This window comes from Cryptomeria japonica, chromosome 3, assembly GCF_030272615.1.
Source record: "Cryptomeria japonica chromosome 3, Sugi_1.0, whole genome shotgun sequence".
NCBI classification, from domain to species: Eukaryota; Viridiplantae; Streptophyta; class Pinopsida; order Cupressales; family Cupressaceae; genus Cryptomeria; species Cryptomeria japonica.
The window spans coordinates 224342750-224350463 of NC_081407.1; positions in this window are offsets into that span (position 1 = coordinate 224342750).

The window sequence follows — 7714 nt, forward strand, 5'->3', positions numbered from 1 at the left end:
CATTTCATACCTTGTAAGAAGACATTGGATGTAGTACATATAGATGACTTATTTTTTAAGGAAGTGGTGAGATTACATGGATTACCCAAGAGAATAGTTTCAGACAAAGACACTAAGTTTGTGGGTTATTTTTGGAGCACTTTGGAAGAAGATAAAGACATATTTGAAATTCACTTATACTTTTCACCCATAGACTGATGGAAAGACAAAGGTAGTAAACAAGAGCTTGGGAAATTTGTTGAGATACTTAGTGGGAGAGAAGACTAGAAGTTGGGATTTTATTCTTGCACAAGTAGAGTTTGCCTACAATAATTTAGTAAAGAAGAGTACAAAACTAACACCTTTTGAGATTGTTATTGGAGCATACCCTAGAGGTATATCAGAATTGAGGGATATCAATAATGAAGACAAGCAGAGGGAAAAAGTAGAAGAATTTGCAGATCACGTGAAGACCTTACATATTTAGGTTAAACAACAATTGGAGGATATGAACAACAAATATATGGAGAAAGTAGATGAGAAGATAAGACATAAGGAATTTGAAGTTGGCGATGAAGTGATGGTGTACCTAAGGAAGGAAATATTTCCAATTGGAACCTATAACAAGTTGGAGATGAGAAAATTTGGACCTTGCAAGACCTTGAGGAAATTCAATTCTAAAAATGCATATGAAGTGGAATCATCAGATAGTTTGAGTATTTCACCTATATTCAATATTACAGATCTACATCAGTATCATGAATAAAAATTTAGTGAAGACTATATTGCAGACTTGGAGAAGAAGTTTCCATGGAAGAAACTAGATAAAATTGAAGATATTTTGGATAGTAGGATTGGGAATAGTACTCAGAGATGTAAGTACAAAGAGTATCTTGTGAAATGGAAGGACACACCATTTGAAGTTTCATCTTGGATTTCTCAGGTAGAGGTGGATTGCTTTAGTTTCCTCTGACCCCAATAAAGTAAGGGATTCAATCTTTCAACAACCCCAGATGTATTATGTAGGAGCATCCCTAGTTCTTGGCAATCTTGCATCAACGAAAAATATTTTTTTTAGTTTGTTTTCTATTTTGTAGTTTCAACATTTCTTTATGTATTTTCTTGCATTTTCTCACTGGATCTTGCAGAGCTGCGTCTTTATTTGAAATCATGATTATCTTTGATAGTTTCATAAAATAGTGACCCTAGCAATTTACGACTGCATTAGGTTCCTCATGCATGTGAACTCAAATATTCTAGCCTAATCGGAGACTAGAGAGTTCTCAACTTATGAAAATAGCTTCTTCCTTGGCCTCTGCATCACCCCGACTTCATTTTGCCTTGGAAAAAAGGGTAGGACAGGGGCGTGGCACCACTTTCCCCCCTTGGATAGGGGTGTGGTGCACTTGTCCTCCTAGGACAGGGGCGTGGGGCCCCTGTCCCTGCCCTATTTTAGGGTAGGACCCTTCCTAAAGCATGTCTTGTGGGTTGTGCCTCGGGTGGGAAACCTCCCCAATGTCGGCTCGTGATGAAATTCAAATCCTCCAAACATTTATTTAAGGGGGCATTTTCTCTCTCATTAGCATAAGATGGATAGGTCAAATTTGGAGAGATTCAAGTTGCACAAGTGATCAAGCATTCAAGCATTCTTTTCTAGCATTGAGCATTCTCAAGGCTACATTCAAGGCTAGGTGTTGCATTCAAGTCAAGGATTCAACCATTGAAGAGGAGATCACTTTCAACATTCAATTCCACACAATCATATCTATCAACATTTCTCTTACAACCTCGCTTGAGGTGATTTACAATTTAGTCTTTCATTTACATCTACTTGCAAGTACTTTCTTTCATTACTTGGTTAATTCCAAAACTAGGGTTTGACATAAAGATGAACCCCCAAGCCCAATACATTTTACTCTCTTTTCTATATGTAGGTTGCAGGTGCGCAACTATACTTTTTGATTTGGGCTTCATTTGCAAAGGCAAAAAAACCCTTTTCGATTCATGGATTTTTTCAGAGGACCGTGTACATTCCTACCACGGTCCAAACAACTTTTCATCAAATTGCAGGGTGACTTTGTCTCAACATTTTACTACCAAATCCTGGTGCACAACTTCATCCCATATTCCGCTTTGAAGCTATAATCGATTCTTTGTCACTTTTGCACTACATGATTTAATCAATTCCTTTCCATTTCAAACAAGGAAGAAGGGATCATCCTAACATTCTGAATTCATTTAGAATTTTATCTATCATCTTTGTGTGGAGATTAAATCTAGTGAATTATTTCATACCTTATCTTCCTAATGTAATGTTGAAAAGTTCTTGAAGGATAATCAATAGTAAAACTTTCATCTCTCTTTGAGGGAAAGGGTTGTTTTCCTCTTGATCTATCATTCATCATTTTCCAACCATTATATTTTGGTGAAACTGATGTCTTGCATGCTTTGCTTTGAACAACATTGCATATTTTTCATTTACATGTTTCAAATTTCTGTAAACTTAGTGGTTAAATCATTAAAAACCCTAGTTTTTAAAATTAAAATTGAACTTGTCATTTTAAAAATTGCTTGTGGTTATCTTAGATCTGAAAATTGATTTGTTTGTCAAATTTAATTTCCTCATATCTTGTTCAATTTGTAATTAAAAATTACAAAACTAAGAGGTTACTTGCTAAAACCCTAGTTTTCAAAAATCATCTCAAACTTGTGCAAAAATTTGGGTTTCCATTTAATTTTCAGATTTCTAATTGTTTTGAGATTTGTTTTCAATTCTACAATTCAAATTTTCAATTTCCCCCCATTTTCCTAAAATTTGAATTTGAAAATTAAGTGGTTAGGTCATCAAGCCCAAGTTTTTAAAATTAATGGAATTTTGTGTGAATTTCAAATCAACTTCATTTACATTCAAATTTCTACACATTTTCCAAGGTGTCCTTATCTATTAGGTTTGATCTTTTTCAAAATTGTAATTCAATTTTATTTTTTTCAAAACCCTAATAGGGTCCAATTTTCACATTTGTGCCTTCATTTCACCCATCTAGAGATTGTAAAATTTGCCAATTTTTTAGGGTTAGCTTTAAAATCATCATAATATCCATCTCTAAAATTTTTGAAAGAAGCTAGTTGGATCATGTGCATTCCTGCCACAGTCCTCAACTTTTTTCCTAAAATTTTGGGAGACTGTTATGATTGTATTTAATAGCTTAAATCCAGAAGATTAACTGATTTTATCGATTTTTGATCCCTCTAGAATCGAAAATACCTTCAAAGTTTAACATTCAGCTTTCAAGAAGATTTGTAAAATTAAGAGGTTAATTATAGTCTACCCTGATTTTACAAATTTTGATTTTAAAATTAAGTGGTATTCCCTTTGCCCTAATTTTAAAATTCCCATTTCCTTTCATTTTCTTTTTTTTGGAAATTATGTCATTCCTTTTCTCCGACAAAGTTCAACTTGTGTAATCATTATTTTATTAAATTTTGCATTACTCAATTTTGTAAGCTTTTTTTCCCAATTCAAAAATCAAAATTTCCCTCTAATGCATTATTTTTACCACTATTAGTCCTCCCTATCCTATCCCCATTAGACAAAGCATTAGAATTAAGGCTTCTCTAGGTTTAATTACTGAGGAAATGGAGCCTAATTTGAGGGAGTTCTTTAATGAGGATCATGCTAATTCTTCTCATCCTAATCATGTTCTTATTCACCTCATTGATGGATCCCATGATGAAGAAGAATTTTTAACTAGGGTTTCTTTAGATCAACTATCTACATTGAACAATCAATTTGATAGCTTTCAACAATGGATGTCCCAAGAATACCCTAATAGTGAAGCTCTTCCATTAATTGAAATTCTTAAGCGCATGCTTCAAATTGATAATAATGAAATTGATATAGTGTGTGGCATTGCACATATTTTTGTCATTCCTGTAAAGAGTTGTGCTGAAACCATAGGTTACTTACAACCTTCAACACAAGTCAATTCCTCTATTCCTTTGAGCAATCCTATGAATAGTATTTCTAGCTTCACATCTAACATCATGGTTCCTTCAATCCAAACTGTCATTCCTAAAACCATAGGTCATGGGGGAAATCCCTCTTCATCATTTAATCCTCCATCGATACCTATTTATTCCATGAGTATTCTTACAATTCCTCAACCAATCAGTGTGACACAAGGGGGCAATTCCTTCAACAACTTTATTCCTCATTTAAGTGTCCCTTTTCCTACCCAATCATCACCAATGCCTACTTATTATAGTGTCCCACCACCTTATTCTTATTCCATGCCTTCTTTCAACAACATCACACCACCTTCTCAATCACCTATGTCTAACATGAATTATTCTACCCAAATGATAATTAACAATCTTGATCAAACTCTGTCTTCCTTACAACAACAAATTGCTTCTATGAGTCAATCCAAGTTTAGTGTTCCCACCTTTGATGTTGTGATCCCACTTTCTCTTGATATTGTTAAATTCATGCCAGCTAAACATATGGAGATTCCTCAATTAGAACTCTATAATGGAAAAGGTGACCCTCTTATGCATGTCAAAATATTCCAAACCTTGTGTACTGATTTTACTTATGATCAAATATTGCTTGCAAAAATGTTTACAATGGTATTTCTCTCTACCTTCCTATTCTATCACTTCCTTTCAACAATTAGCAAATATTTTCATCCAAAAATTTCAAAACAACATTGATTCTAAAATCACTTTGACTGATTTAATGCATTGTAAACAAGGTATTAAAGAAAAAGTGACTAATTTCATTGGTAGATATAAGCATTTGTGTGCTCAAATTTCTTTTCATTTGCCTGATAATGGTATTCAAAGAATTTTTATTTTTAATTTATAAAAAGATATCAGGGTAAAGCTTCTTTTGTCTAAGTTTACTTCCTTTTTGCAGTTGTACGCAACACTCCACAATTAGCAACTGGCTGTGAGTCAAATGGAGAAATACACTCCCATTGCTCTGAGTGATAAGGGGGACAGTGTTCAACAACCATTTGCAAAGTTCAAACCAACAAAAAGCTTCATCAAGTTCAATGATCCAAATAACAACTAGATGTGAATGCTACAACAAGTGTGTCTTCTATTTCTAAATTTTTCCAAAGAGAAAGTCAATTTAATCCTTTGAATGAATCTTTCCATAGTATTATGTCTCAGCTATTGCATAGAAATGTTATCAAACTTCCTCTTATAAAATAAGTTGGTCATCCCAAACTTCCATCTCCTTATTTTAATAATAATTCATTTTTCCAATTTCATCGTCAACCTGGTCATCATACTGAGAAATGTTTTGGATTGAAAAATAAGGTTGAAGACTTGATTGATAATAATACTATATCTATGACAGGTGTGAATGATAAAGGGAATAAATCAGTTGCTCCTCCTAATCAAAATATTAATATTTTCACTGATCCCTTGCCATCTCATATCTCTAACGGTATTGAGATTATTCCTAATTATTTCATTTCTAAATCATTCATCTGTATGGCTCCAAATTTGCTTAATATGGTAGAAACACAAGATATGCCTAAGGATCCTTATATTACATTTGACCCTAGTGAGACCATTAGAGGACCCGATGGCCCTTTATAAATAGTTGAAAAGGTTAAGGATATCCCTTGTCGTGGTGCCCTGATTGATCCTTCTTGCATGGTTAATATCATAACTGAAGACTATCTTTTCACTTTACAATTGCATAAATAACTATATGATGCTTCTAATATAGTTGTGAAGTTATTTGATGGTTTATCTTGTCCTGCCATTAGTTCTATCACCCTTCCTATTGAAGTCCATACTAAATCCATGGATGTTGACTTCATTATCATACCTTCCTCTGAGAAATCTCGTGTGAAGTTGGGCTATCTTTGGCTATCTTCCATGAAGGCTATTGCTTCTCCAATCCACAAGTGTCTTAAATTTACTCACAGTAGATAAATCATAACTGTGAACCATAGCTTACTTTGTCCATCCCATAGAAGCCCTAGTGTTCCTATTGATCTCTTTTTGCCTACACAATTTCAATCTCTTCCATCAAGGAGCGATTCTCTTTTTAAATATTAACAAAAATTGAAGAATGATACGATATTATCCTTAAGTCAACCTAGATCACCAACACTTGACATTCCTATTATTCTCCAAGATGAGGTTCTTCCCCTCTTAGATATAACTATTCTCCCTCCTAAGGAAAATTGTCCACCTACTCCTATGGATGCGACCTTACCTTCTCTTAAGGAGAACACCAATATTCTTCCTAAAGTTAGAATTATCCCTCCTCCTCATGATAAACTTGGTCTCCTTCCTACACCTAATATTCCTCCTTTCTATGGCATAGTTCCACCTCCTTCCTCTTATTGAGAGAAGAGGCATGCATCTCCTATTGTTCAACCAAAAAGATGTCAACCTAAACCTTCCACTATAAAGGAGAAAACCATTCCTACTTCTTCAAATGTTCCTCCTCATTCTCATCCTTTCACTAAGGCTCGATGGAATCATTGTGCGAGAGAACACCGATGAAGATGTCGTGTTCATGCTTGTGAAGCTATCCCTCAAAATAATCAATCTCCTTAGACTCCAACAATTGATATGAATCCCTTTTCTCCTAAGAAAGATGTTCAACCAATGTCTCCAAATCATAAGTTGCATAAAACATGTGATGGTTTTACTCCTATTCATGTTCTTGCTCCTCTTTCTTTCAAGTTTAATGAATAAATGGGTGAAAATTTTATTCATAATGGTAATACAACTCCTAATGCTTCTGACAATGAGTATGAGTGTTGATGTGGAAAAACATTTATCCAATGATTTTTCACAAACTTTAATCCTAGCTCCTCGAATCCAACAAAGTGACTTACAACATGAGCATAGTCCTTTTTTGGATCTTGTGATAGCTTCATTTGTTGTGCTCGATGTCGCTCCTTTGGCATGTTTCTTGCCTTCCCGACACATCGATCAGGAAGATCAAGAGGTAGATGTTGTGCTAGAGTAGCGATACTAGTATTGTAGCTCTTCTCTCTCTCTCTCCTTTCTTTCTCTTTTGTGAGCATTCTTCTATATGTATCCCCATTCTTCTATTGTTCCCTTAATGTCTACTTGGGGACAATGCAAAGCATCGAGATCTTTTCTTGGTCTCTGACTCAAAAGACATTGTCTCTTCCCTTTTTTCTAAGGTAGTGTCCTTCTTTGGGGAATGAAGATTATTATATGCATATACATACATGACATACATGAGTTATCATACTGCATACTAATCCTAAGGAGAGTGATACTACCTAATATGTTGTGTTCATTATCCTTGAGTTTATACATCGATTGGGGGCTAAATCCTTGCCATAATGTGCACACTCTCTTCTCTTTCTCTTGGGTGTATCCTACCTTAAAGAAATTGCTCCCAAACTTATATTCCAGCTAAAGTGGGGGCTAAATGTAGTATCATAAAATAGCAACCCTAATAATTTTTGACTGCATTAGGGTCCTCACGCATGCGAAATCAAAACCTCTAGCCTGATCGGAGACAAGAGAGTGCTTGGCTTGCGAAAACAACTTCTTCCTTGGCCTCTAGATCACCTTGACTACATTTTTCCCTAGAGAAAGGGGTAGGATAGGGGCATGTTTCCCATGTCCCTACCTTATTTTAGGGTAGGACCCTTCCTAGATCATGTCTTGTGAGTTGTGCCTCGAGTGGGAAACCTCCCCGATATCGGCCCGTGACGAAATT